Here is a 13,429-nt window from a genome sequence, read left to right on the forward strand (position 1 = left end):
CGACCTAGAAGCCCTGTCGACCTTCCATCCATGTCGACCTAGTGACTGTCGACCTATAGTGGTCGACCTAAACATTGTCGACCTAGACACTGTCGATTTGATGAACCACACCCACCCAGCACATGCACAGGTGTATTCATTACTCACTGACACATTTTAAAAGGTTCTAATTATTTCACTTTTGATTCTGTGAGGAGACCTGGAAAACATGCACTGTGGGACAGAGGACAGAGTTTGAGAACCTGTGCACTAAGCTATACAATAGTGAAAGTGCCATCCAAATTCATCCATAAACAGTCCCTAGAAGTATATTCTCCAATAAAAGTCTGTATACAGACACCATCCTTACAGCTTTATTATATGTATAAATGTCCCAGAAGCTCTCCTCCTCTGCAGCAATATGTAAGGTGACAGTGGTTTAGCATAACCCTGGCTGATGATTACAATATACTATGGGTTATCATCATTGAAGGTTGCACTTAACCACTGTCTATCTAAGCGCTGTATGGCGGCTTTTCAGACTTGTAGTGCAGGTATGCGCGCTGTATATGAATGGTCTCTTCCACGGTGGGGTGTGGCTTGTACACCTGCCTCCGGTCCCATAGGAACACCGTAATAAGATGTGGGAGAAGTTGCACCTGGCTGTAATACTTTTTAAACAGACTTTCGCCCCTTTAATTTATTTTCATTGCTGCAGCTATACCATACCCTCCAACATTTTACGCATGAAAACCGGTACAAATTAGAAAAGAGGGCGTGGCCACGGGTAAAGGCCTTTCCTATACCTTCAATGCTAATTTGGAGAGTCAAAAATTGGTACATAGCCCTTTTTGGCAGGCGCAGAGCATAAATAAAAGGTACAGTCGGAGGGTATGCTATGCTGATTCTTCGCACATAAACGTTCCTCTTCTGCAGGTCCACTCGGTCAGTTGGTCGTCTGTATCTTATTACATTTATTATAAAGTGCTTCTGCTTATACATAAGACTATTACATTGCACCAACTTACATCTCTTCACTTATCTCATAGGGTTGCCCCCTTCACTTATGTGTGTTTCCTTTTTGCACTGTCACAGCCCGCTGACCCTAGTCCAATGTTTGTGTGTGACTGGACCGCACAGCCCACCAAGAGTGTCTGCGGTCTGGCTGCACTAAATTCCCATTTCGCTGTAAGCCTGTGAGCAGGGAACACTTTCCTCTCTCTGCGGCATATTCAGTTTGGAGGACACAAGTGATTTAAAAAAGATTGCCTGTATGAGGGATTATTTCTCAAATGTAGGGTAGATCACATGATTGTCTAGTTTGTAGGTTTGACCATAACTTTGCAGTGTCGATCAGTGGAAGGTGCGGGTATAAATATCTAATACGATAGAGGGAAGTTTTACGCAGTCCTACTGATGATTCTAGCAAGGCGTCGCTCGTGAGGAGGTTATTAGTCCTCGAGGTGTGTTAGAACCGCAAAATGACGAAACTGCAAATACAGGAAGAAGTGCTTTCATGGGATTCCGTACTTTCTCTGTTATTTGCTGGTAAGACATATGGAAACCACCAGGATCTAAATTATTCCGGATTGCATTATACCTTTACACCTCCAATGTGTAGACCAAACATATTGTAGTGAATGTGGAAATCAGGATTACCCCTGATAGGGATGTAGTCTGTGACGGAATCAGGATTACCCCTGATAGGGATGTAGTCTGTGACGGAATCAGGATTACCCCTGATAGGGATGTAGTCTGTGACGGAATCAGGATTACCCCGAATGGGGATGTAGTCTGTGACGGAATCAGGATTACCCCTGATAGGGATGTAGTCTGTGACGGAATCAGGATTACCCCTGAGAGGGATGTAGTCTGTGACTGAGTCAGGATTACCCCTGATAGGGATGTAGTCTGTGACGGAATCAGGAATACCCCTGAGAGGGATGTAGTCTGTGACGGAGTCAGGATTACCCCTGATAGGGATGTAGTCTGTGAAGGAATCAGGATTACCCCTGAGAGGGATGTAGTCTGTGACGGAATCAGGATTACCCCTGAGAGGGATGTAGTCCGTGACGGAATCAGGATTACCCCTGAGAGGGATGTAGTCCGTGACGGAATCAGGATTACCCCTGAGAGGGATGTAGTCCGTGACGGAATCAGGATTACCCCTGAGAGGGATGTAGTCTGTGACGGAATCAGGATTACCCCGAATGGGGATGTAGTCTGTGACGGAATCAGGATTACCCCTGATAGGGATGTAGTCTGTGACGGAATCAGGATTACCCCTGATAGGGATGTAGTCTGTGAAGGAATCAGGATTACCCCTGAGAGGAATGTAGTCTGTGACGGAATCAGGATTACCCCTGAGAGGAATGTAGTCTGTGACTGAATCAGGATTACCCCTGAGAGGGATGTAGTCTGTGACTGAATCAGGATTACCCCTGAGAGGGATGTAGTCTGTGACGGAATCGGGATTACCCTTGAGAGCGATGTAATCTGTGAAGGAATTGGGATTACCCCTGAGAGGGATGTAGTCTGTGACGATGAAATCTTCAAACAGATATCTCTTTCCATGCAGCACAAGTGTCACAAAAAAATTAATGGTTCCATAGTTCTGGAGGAATACTAAACAGGGAATCCTCAAGGGTTTCATTAGTATAGGTGGAGAGACACGTCCGATATGTATCTGGGGAAACCCAAGGCCGTCATTCTGTCTAGCCTGCAGAAGTCTACTGCTCTGTAGTTTTGCCTTTTTTTGTTTCCCATATGTATTTTGAGAAAGCCATTGAGAAATTTTGTATATCTTTTCGGGACAGGGCTATAGGGAGCAACTGTATCTTGTAAGTCAATTTTGGGACATGAATGGATTTAGGGGGTTATTCAGAGATGTCTGCAAACCAAAAAAGTAAGCAATTGGGCAAAACCATGCTGCACTGCAGGTGGGGCAGGTGTAACATGTGCAGAGAGAGTTAGATTTGGGTGGGGTGTGTTCAAACTGAAATCTAAATTGCAGTGTAAAAATAAAGCAGTCAGTATTTACCCTGCACAGAAACAATATAACCCACCCAAATCTAACTCTCTCTGCACATGTTACATCTGATGATCAAGACTCTAGATCATCGGGTCAAAACTTTTTCAGCATCTAATGAATACAAGATATCGGGGCCACCCCATGAATACCCCCTTTCTGGAAAGTAGCCCAATTGTTTTCCATTTAAATACAAATGAAAAAAATAAAAGGAAATGTGAAAAAAGGTGATTTTGGGGTAATTTGAGGCCAAAAATAAATGAAAACTTTTGGGTACTTTTACCCCATTTCCCCCCCCCACCCCATTAATGACATGTAATTATTACACCAATTAAGCTAATTGAAAAATTTTCAATGGCCTAATTAGTGATAAGGGGGGTATCCAGGGGATTCTGCAGCCAATCCTGACCGTGTTTACCTAAAATAGGGATTTTTCCCCACGCCTGCTCTGAAGCTGCGAGAAGCCGCATTAATTCCTATACAAATCACTGCGGCTGAATTCCAGTTTTGTTTCCCGTTGTAAAGCGCGGCACAATATAAGGAGACGGGTCTTACAGAGTTTGTCGCAGGGAAGAACGTGAAAGAATGACCTAAAACAGAGAAAAGGTTACTGAAGGGAAAAACTTTTTGCTGGGTGACTTGTAAGTTCTCATTTTTGAATATTAAAATCATGAACAACTCTTATTCCAACCTGCATCCAGTGCTTAAAATAGAGGTTGAAGAATCCCGGAGGAAATTTGGGATTATCCCGGTTTGGAGCAATGGGAAGAGAGGCAGAGGGCGCGATTCAGCTCAGGCTTATTATTTGGGAGTGAGATTCAGACGTTCAGCAACGTGGCTCTGGGGTGAGACTGTGCGCTAGAGCCCCCCCCTTCGCCCAATCCTAGGCTACTTGTGTATAGAACATCGCACAGTGGATAGCATACATTTTACATTGCTATTATCCCCCCTAGCCACAAGATAATGTACTTTCTCCAGGTGACAAGAGCCACCTTTTATTAAAAAAATAAAATAATAATATAAATAATAATAAAAATGAAGTGTGAATGTTCTTGATATAAAGATGATAATTAGAGAGAACCTATTCCCCCAGGTGTTTCATGTTCCGGGCTTGCCATTTACATTTAGGGGTCTATTCATGAAGCGGTAAAAAGTGTGAAGAAGTGAGCCTGTGGAGACGTTGCCCATGGCAACCAATCAGTTGCCCCGTACAATTGTATAGTATGCAAATTCTAAATGTTACTTCAATGCTGATTGGTTGCCGTGGGCAACTTCTCCACCGACTCACTTCTCCACACTTTTCACTGCTTCATGAATAGACCTCGTAGTGTTTGCCAAGGTGGCTGCTGAGATATGTGGTCATTGTGCAGGCCCTATCTATGTACATTACCTATAGGTATGGGCTGTCTCATGTGTGTGTTAGATCTGGTGATCTTAGAGATCACAATACATGTAACATGTTATCGTGCGTTCTGTCTATACTGTATACGGGCCTGCGGTTGAACGGTTCACTTTAAAGCCTCTGATCTGCCTTGATAAGGAGCCAGTACCATGAAAGCTGGACCTTGGCGTCTCATTGAAATACGTAGGGGATGAATCAGTGGCCGCTGCAGCCTATGGGGATTTTCCAGGAGACTCCCGTAGGAAGAAGCCTGCAGCCTGAGGGGACAGCATCCCGCACACACAGGCTGCCCAGTGACCCTCCCGGGTGTTTGCTTAACGTGTCCCGTTCTCACACTCTTTGCAAACAAGAGGCCAGAGTGTACTGTAAATGTGGAATGGGTGTGATCAGACCACACTAAGGAGCCCCTTGGGAAAGCGTCCTGTTGTGTTCCCTCAGAGGGCACCACTGGACCAGCCTCCAGCCGGCCTGCAGGAAGCAAACGCGGGGCCCGCAGATTGTGGAGTTGTGATAAGATCCTTTCTGTCTTATCTGCACATTCAGTCCCAACCTGCTCTCCTTCACCAGCCATGGGGGGAGAGATATCATCAGCTTGTTACAGCTATAAATCAGGCGTAACCCCCCATGTAATAACCCCACAGTGGTGCTGCTTGCTTATCCCTACTTGCCGTGCTCCCAGAGCAGTTTATTTCCTTTCAGAATCCCCTCTTATCTCCGCTCTTCCCAGTGTTTGCAGCCCAAATTACCCTCCACAGACCCAGTGGCCTATTCGCCTGAGCTGGAGAGGAAAGCGGAGACTCAGAGTGTTGTTTACACCCACTGCACCAAGGCGTAAATGTGCACTAAACAGTATCGCCCAATCCGCCATGTGCACTAGACTGATAAAAGCTGATTGCTTACTGGCTGCGGCTGGACCCCCCTGCTGTGCCAGCGACGTATAAAACTCCGCCATATGCAGATACCTCAGTAGCCCGGACCCCTCTGCCGTGCCAGCGACGTATAAAACTCCGGCATATGCAGATACGTCAGTAGGCCGGACCCCTCTGCTGTGCCAGTGATGTATAAAACTCCGGCATATGCAGATACCTCAGTAGGCCGGACCCCTCTGCCGTGCCAGTGATGTATAAAACTCCGGCATATGCAGATACCTCAGTAGCCCGGACCTCTCTGCCGTGCCAGCGATGTGTAAAACTCCGGCCTATGCAGATACCTCAGTAGCCCGGACCTCTCTGCCGTGCCAGCGATGTATAAAACTCCGGCATATACAGATACCTCAGTATCCTGGACCCCTCTGCTGTGCCAGTGATGTATAAAACTCCGGCCTATGCAGATACCTCAGTAGTCCGGACCTCTCTGCCGTGCCAGCGATGTGTAAAACTCCGGCATATGCAGATACCTCAGTAGCCCGGACCCCTCTGCTGTGCCAGTGATGTATAAAACTCCGGTGTATGCAGATACCTCAGTAGCCCGGACCCCTCTGCTGTGCCAGCGATGTATAACACTCCGGTGTATGCAGATACCTCAGTAGCCCGGACCCCTCTACTGTGCCAGCGATGTATAAAACTCCGGCATATGCAGATACGTCAGTAGCCTGGACCCCTCTGCCGTGCCAGCGATGTATAAAACTCCGGCATATGCAGATACCTCAGTATCCTGGACCCCTCTGCTGTGCCAGTGATGTATAAAACTCCGGTGTATGCAGATACCTCAATAGGCCGGACCCCTCTGCCGTGCCAGCGATGTATAAAACTCCGGCATATGCAGATACCTCAGTAGCCCGGACCCCTCTGCTGTGCCAATGATGTATAAAACTCCAGCATATGCAGATACCTGAGTATCCCGGACCCCTCTGCTGTGCCAGTGATGTATAAAACTCCGGCACATGCAGATACCTCAGTAGGCCGGACCCCTCTGCCTTACCAGTGATGTATAAAACTCCGGTGTATCCAGATTCCTCAGTAGGCCGGACCCCTCTGCTGTGCCAGTGATGTATAAAACTCCAGCATATGCAGATACCTCAGTAGGCCGGACCCCTCTGCCTTACCAGTGATGTATAAAACTCCGGTGTATCCAGATTCCTCAGTAGGCCGGACCCCTCTGCTGTGCCAGTGATGTATAAAACTCCGGCATATGCAGATACCTCAGTATCCTGGACCCCTCTGCTGTGCCAGTGATGTATAAAACTCCGGCCTATGCAGATACCTCAGTAGCCCGGACCCCTCTGCTGTGCCAGTGATGTATAAAACTCCGGCCTATGCAGATACCTCAGTAGCCCGGACCCCTCTGCTGTGCCAGCGATGTATAACACTCCGGTGTATGCAGATACCTCAGTAGCCCGGACCCCTCTACTGTGCCAGTGATGTATAAAACTCCGGCCTATGCAGATACCTCAGTATCCTGGACCCCTCTGCTGTGCCAGTGATGTATAAAACTCCGGTGTATGCAGATACCTCAATAGGCCGGACCTCTCTGCCGTCCCAGCGATGTATAAAACTCCGGCATATGCAGATACCTCAGTAGCCCGGACCCCTCTGCTGTGCCAATGATGTATAAAACTCCAGCATATGCAGATACCTGAGTATCCCGGACCCCTCTGCTGTGCCAGTGATGTATAAAACTCCGGCACATGCAGATACCTCAGTAGGCCGGACCCCTCTGCCTTACCAGTGATGTATAAAACTCTGGTATATCCAGATTCCTCAGTAGGCCGAACCCCTCTGCCGTGCCAGTGATGTATAAAACTCCGGTGTATGCAGATACCTCAGTAGGCCGGACCTCTCTGCCGTGCCAGTGATGTATAAAACTCTGCCATATGCAGATACCTCAGTATCCTGGACCCCTCTGCCGTGCCAGCGACGTATAAAACTTTGCCATATGCAGATACCTCAGTAGGCCGGATCCCTCTGCTGTGCCAGCGATGTATAAAACTCCAGCATATGCAGATACCTCAGTAGGCCGGACCCCTCTGCCGTGCCAGTGATATATAAAACTCCGGCATATGCAGATACCTCAGTAAGCCGGACCCCTCTGCCGTGCCAGCGACGTATAAAACTCCACCATATGCAGATACCTCAGTAGGCCGGACCCCTCTGCCGTGCCAGTGATGTATAAAACTCCGGCATATGCAGATACCTCAGTATCCCGGACCCCTCTGCCGTGCCAGTGATGTATAAAACTCCGGCATATGCAGATACCTCAGTAAGCCGGACCTCTCTGCCGTGCCAGCAAATGTATAAAACTCCAGCATATGCAGATACCTCAGTAGCCCGGACCTCTCTGCCGTGCCAGCGACGTATAAAACTCCGGTGTATGGAGATACCTCAGTAGGCCGGACCCCTCTGCCGTGCCAGCGACATATAAAACTCTGGTGTATGCAGATACCTCAGTAGGCCGGACCCCTCTGCCGTGCCAGCGACGTATAAAACTCCGGTGTATGTAGATACCTCAGTAGGCCGGACCCCTCTGCCGTGCCAGTGATGTATAAAACTTCGGTGTATGTAGATACCTCAGTAGGCCGGAACCCTCTGCCGTGCCAGTGATGTATAAAACTCCGGTGTATGCAGATACCTCAGTAGGCCGGACCCCACTGCCGTGCCAGCGATGTATAAAACTCAGGTGTATGCAGATACCTCAGTAGGCCGGACCTCTCTGCCTCGCCAGCGATGTATTAAACTCAGGCATATGCAGATACCTCAGTAGCCCGGACACCTCTGCCTCTCCAGCGATGTATAAAACTCCGGCATATGCAGATACCTCAGTAGGCCGGACCCCTCTGCCGTGCCAGTGATGTATAAAACTCCAGCATATGCAGATACCTCAGTAGGCCGGACCCCTCTGCTGTGCCAATGATGTATAAAACTCCAGCATATGCAGATACCTGAGTATCCCGGACCCCTCTGCTGTGCCAGTGATGTATAAAACTCCGGCCTATGCAGATACCTCAGTAGCCCGGACCCCTCTGCCGTGCCAGCGATGTGTAAAACTCCGGCACATGCAGATACCTCAGTAGGCCGGACCCCTCTGCCGTGCCAGCGATGTATAAAACTCCGGCATATGCAGATACCTCAGTAGCCCGGACCCCTCTGCCGTGCCAGCGACATATAAAACTCCGGCATATGCAGATACCTCAGTAGGCCGGACCCCTCTGCCGTGCCAGCGATGTATAAAACTCAGGCATATGCAGATACCTCAGTAGGCCGGACCTCTCTGCCTCGCCAGCGATGTATAAAACTCAGGCATATGCAGATACCTCAGTAGGCCGGACCTCTCTGCCTCGCCAGCGATGTATAAAACTCAGGCATATGCAGATACCTCAGTAGCCCGGACCTCTCTGCCTCGCCAGCGATGTATAAAACTCCGGCATATGCAGATACCTCAGTATCCTGGACCCCTCTGCTGTGCCAGTGATGTATAAAACTCCGGTGTATGCAGATACCTCAGTAGGCCGGACCCCTCAGCCGTGCCAGTGATGTGTAAAACTCCGCCAACATGCAGATACCTCAGTAGCCCGGACCCCTCTGCTGTGCCAGCGACGTATAAAACTCCGCCATATGCAGATACCTCAGTAGGCCGGACCCCTCTGCTGTGCCAGCGACGTATAAAACTCCGCCATATGCAGATACCTCAGTAGGCCGGACCCCTCTACTGTGCCAGTGATGTATAAAACTCCAGCATATGCAGATACCTCAGTAAGCCGGACCTCTCTGCCGTGCCAGCGATGTGTAAAACTCCGGCATATGCAGATACCTCAGTAGCCCGGACCCCTCTGCTGTGCCAGTGATGTATAAAACTCCGGTGTATGCAGATACCTCCAGTAGCCCGGACCCCTCTGCTGTGCCAGCGATGTATAACACTCCGGTGTATGCAGATACCTCAGTAGCCCGGACCCCTCTGCTGTGCCAGCGATGTATAAAACTCCGGCATATGCAGATACGTCAGTAGCCCGGACTCCTCTGCCGTGCCACTGATGTATAAAACTCCGGCATATGCAGATATGTCAGTAGCCCGGACTCCTCTGCCGTGCCAGCGATGTATAAAACTCCGGCATATGCAGATACCTCAGTATCCTGGACCCCTCTGCTGTGCCAGTGATGTATAGAACTCCGGTGTATGCAGATACCTCAATAAGCCGGACCTCTCTGCCGTGCCAGTGATTTATAAAACTCTGCCATATGCAGATACCTCAGTATCCCGGACCCCTCTGCCGTGCCAGTGACGTATAAAACTACAGCATATGCAGATACCTAAGTATCCCGGACCCCTCTGCTGTGCCAGTGATGTATAAAACTCCGGCCTATGCAGATACCTCAGCAGCCCGGACCTCTCTGCCGTGCCAGCGATGTATAAAACTCCGGCATATGCAGATACCTCAGTAGACCGGATCTCTCTGCCGTGCCAGCGACGTATAAAACTCCGCCATATGCAGATACCTCAGTAGGCCTGACCCCTCTGCTGTGCCAGTGATGTATAAAACTCCAGCATATGCAGATAACTCAGTAGGCCGGACCCCTCTGCCTTACCAGTGATGTATAAATCTCCAGCATATGCAGATAACTCAATGGGCCGGACCCCTCTGCCGTGCCAGCGATGTATAAAACTCCGGCATATGCAGATACCTCAGTAGGCCGGACCTCTCTGCCGTGCCAGCGATGTGTAAAACTCCGGCATATGCAGATACCTCAGTAGCCCGGACCCCTCTGCCTTGCCAGCGATGTATAACACTCCGGTATATGCAGATACCTCAGTAGCCCGGACCCCTCTGCTGTGCCAGCGATGTATAACACTCCGGTGTATGCAGATACCTCAGTAGGCCGGACCACTTTGCCTTACCAGTGATGTAGAAAACTCCGGTGTATGCAGATACCTCAGTAGTCCGGACCCCTCTGCCGTGCCAGTGATGTAGAAAACTCCGGTGTATGCAGATACCTCAGTAGGCCGGACCCCTCTGCTGTGCCAGTGATGTAGAAAACTCCGGTGTATGCAGATACCTCAGTAGGCCGGACCCCTCTGCCGTGCCAGTGATGTATAAAACTCCAGCATATGCAGATAACTCAGTGAGCCGGACCCCTCTGCTGTGCCAGCGACGTATAAAACTCCGCCATATGCAGATACCTCAGTAGGCCGGACCACTTTGCCTTACCAGTGATGTATAAAACTCCGGTGTATGCAGATACCTCAGTAGTCCGGACCCCTCTGCCGTGCCAGTGATGTAGAAAACTCCGGTGTATGCAGATACCTCAGTAGGCCGGACCCCTCTGCTGTGCCAGCGATGTATAACACTCCGGTGTATGCAGATACCTCAGTAGGCCGGACCACTTTGCCTTACCAGTGATGTATAAAACTCCGGTGTATGCAGATACCTCAGTAGCCCGGACCCCTCTGCTGTGCCAGTGATGTATAAAACTCCAGTATATGCAGATACCTCAGCAGCCCGGACCTCTCTGCCGTGCCAGCGATGTATAAAACTGCGGCATATGCAGATACCTCAGTAGCCCGGACCCCTCTGCCGTGCCAGCAAATGTATAAAACTCCAGCAAATGCAGATACCTCAGTAGCCCGGACCTTTCTGCCGTGCCAGCGATGTATAAAACTCCAGCATATGCAGATACCTCAGTAGCCCGGACCCCTCTGCCGTGCCAGCGATGTATAAAACTCCGGTGTATGCAGATACCTCAGTAGGCCGGACTCTCTGCCGTGCCAGTGATGTATAAAGCTTCGGTGTATGTAGATACCTCAGTAGGCCGGACCCCTCTGCCGTGCCAGTGATGTATAAAACTCCGGTGTATGCAGATACCTCAGTAGGCCGGACCCCTCTGCCGTGCCAGCGACGTATAAAACTCCGGTATATGCAGATACCTCAGTAGGCCGGACCCCTCTGCCGTGCCAGTGATGTATAAAACTCCAGCATATGCAGATACCTCAGTAGGCCGGACCCCTCTGCCGTGCCAGTGATGTATAAAACTTCGGTGTATGTAGATACCGCAGTAGGCCGGACCCCTCTGCCGTGCCAGTGATGTATAAAACTACAGCATATGCAGATACCTCAGTAGGCCGGACCCCTCTGCCGTGCCAGCGACGTATAAAACTCCGGTATATGCAGATACCTCAGTAGGCCGGACCCATTTGCTGTGCCAGCGACGTATAAAACTCCGGCATATGCAGATACCTCAGTAGGCCGGACCCCTCTGCTGTGCCAGTGATGTATAAAACTCCGGCATATGCAGATACCTCAGTAGGCCGGACCCCTCTGCTGTGCCAGTGATGTATAAAACTCCAGCATATGCAGATAACTCAGTAGGCCGGACCCCTCTGCCTTACCAGTGATGTATAAATCTCCAGCATATGCAGATAACTCAATGGGCCGGACCCCTCTGCTGTGCCAGCGACGTATAAAACTCCGCCATATGCAGATACCTCAGTAGGCCGGACCCCTCTGCTGTGCCAGCGATGTATAAAACTCAGGCATATGCAGATAACTCAATGGGCCGGACCCCTCTGCCGTGCCAGCGATGTATAAAACTCAGGCATATGCAGATACCTCAGTAGGCCGGACCTCTCTGCCGTGCCAGCGATGTGTAAAACTCCGGCATATGCAGATACCTCAGTAGCCCGGACCCCTCTGCCTTGCCAGCGATGTATAACACTCCGGTGTATGCAGATACCTCAGTAGCCCGGACCCCTCTGCTGTGCCAGTGATGTATAAAACTCTGGTGTATGCAGATACCTCAGTAGCCCGGACCCCTCTGCTGTGCCAGCGATGTATAACACTCCGGTGTATGCAGATACCTCAGTAGGCCGGACCACTTTGCCTTACCAGTGATGTATAAAACTCCGGTGTATGCAGATACCTCAGTAGTCCGGACCCCTCTGCTGTGCCAGCGATGTATAACACTCCGGTGTATGCAGATACCTCAGTAGGCCGGACCCCTCTGCTGTGCCAGCGATGTATAACACTCCGGTGTATGCAGATACCTCAGTAGGCCGGACCCCTCTGCCGTGCCAGTGATGTATAAAACTCCAGCATATGCAGATACCTCAGTAGCCCGGACCTCTCTGCCGTGCCAGCGATGTATAAAACTCCGGCATATGCAGATACCTCAGTAGCCCGGACCCCTCTGCCGTGCCAGCAAATTTATAAAACTCCAGCAAATTCAGATACCTCAGTAGCCCGGACCCCTCTGCCGTGCCAGCGATGTATAAAACTCCGGTGTATGCAGATACCTCAGTAGGCCGGACCCCTCTGCCGTGCCAGTGATGTATAAAACTCCAGCATATGCAGATACCTCAGTGGGCCGGACCCCTCTGCCGTGCCAGCGATGTATAAATCTCCGGCATATGCAGATACCTCAGTAGCCCGGACCTCTCTGCCGTGCCAGTAATGTATAAAACTCCGGTGTATGCAGATACCTCAGTAGGCCGGACCCCTCAGCCGTGCCAGTGATGTGTAAAACTCCGCCAACATGCAGATACCTCAGTAGCCCGGACCCCTCTGCCGTGCCAGCGACGTGTAAAACTTTGGTGTATGCAGATACCTCAGTAGCCCGGACCCCTCTGCCTTGCCAGCGATGTATAACACTCTGGTGTATGCAGATACCTCAATAGGCCGGACCTCTCTGCCGTGCCAGTGATGTATAACACTCCGGCATATGCAGATACCTCAATAGGCCGGACCCCTCTGCCGTGTCAGCGACGTATAAAACTCCAGCATATGCAGATACCTCAGTAGGCCGGACCCCTCTGCCGTGCCAGCGACGTATAAAACTCCGGCATATGCAGATACCTCAGTAGGCCGGACCCCTCTGCCGTTCCAGCGATGTATAAAACTCCGGCATATGCAGATACCTCAGTAGGCCGGACCCCTCTGCCGTTCCAGCGATGTATAACACTCCGGCATATGCAGATACCTCAGTAGGCCGGACCTCTCTGCTGTGCCAGTGATGTATAACACTCCGGCATATGCAGATATCTCAGTAGGCCGGACCCCTCTGCCGTGCCAGCGACGTATAAAACTCCAGCATATG

The 13,429-nt window shown here is 50.3% G+C and overlaps 1 protein-coding gene across 1 annotated transcript in view; it reads left to right on the top strand.

Moving 5' to 3' along the window:
• Nucleotides 1-13,429, top strand: part of RPS6KC1 (ribosomal protein S6 kinase C1) — a 315,485-nt gene that overhangs the window by 22,313 nt on the left and 279,743 nt on the right. The window lies entirely within an intron of this gene.

The sequence above is a fragment of the Pseudophryne corroboree genome, chromosome 4 (assembly GCF_028390025.1).
Source record: "Pseudophryne corroboree isolate aPseCor3 chromosome 4, aPseCor3.hap2, whole genome shotgun sequence".
Classification (NCBI taxonomy): Eukaryota; Metazoa; Chordata; class Amphibia; order Anura; family Myobatrachidae; genus Pseudophryne; species Pseudophryne corroboree.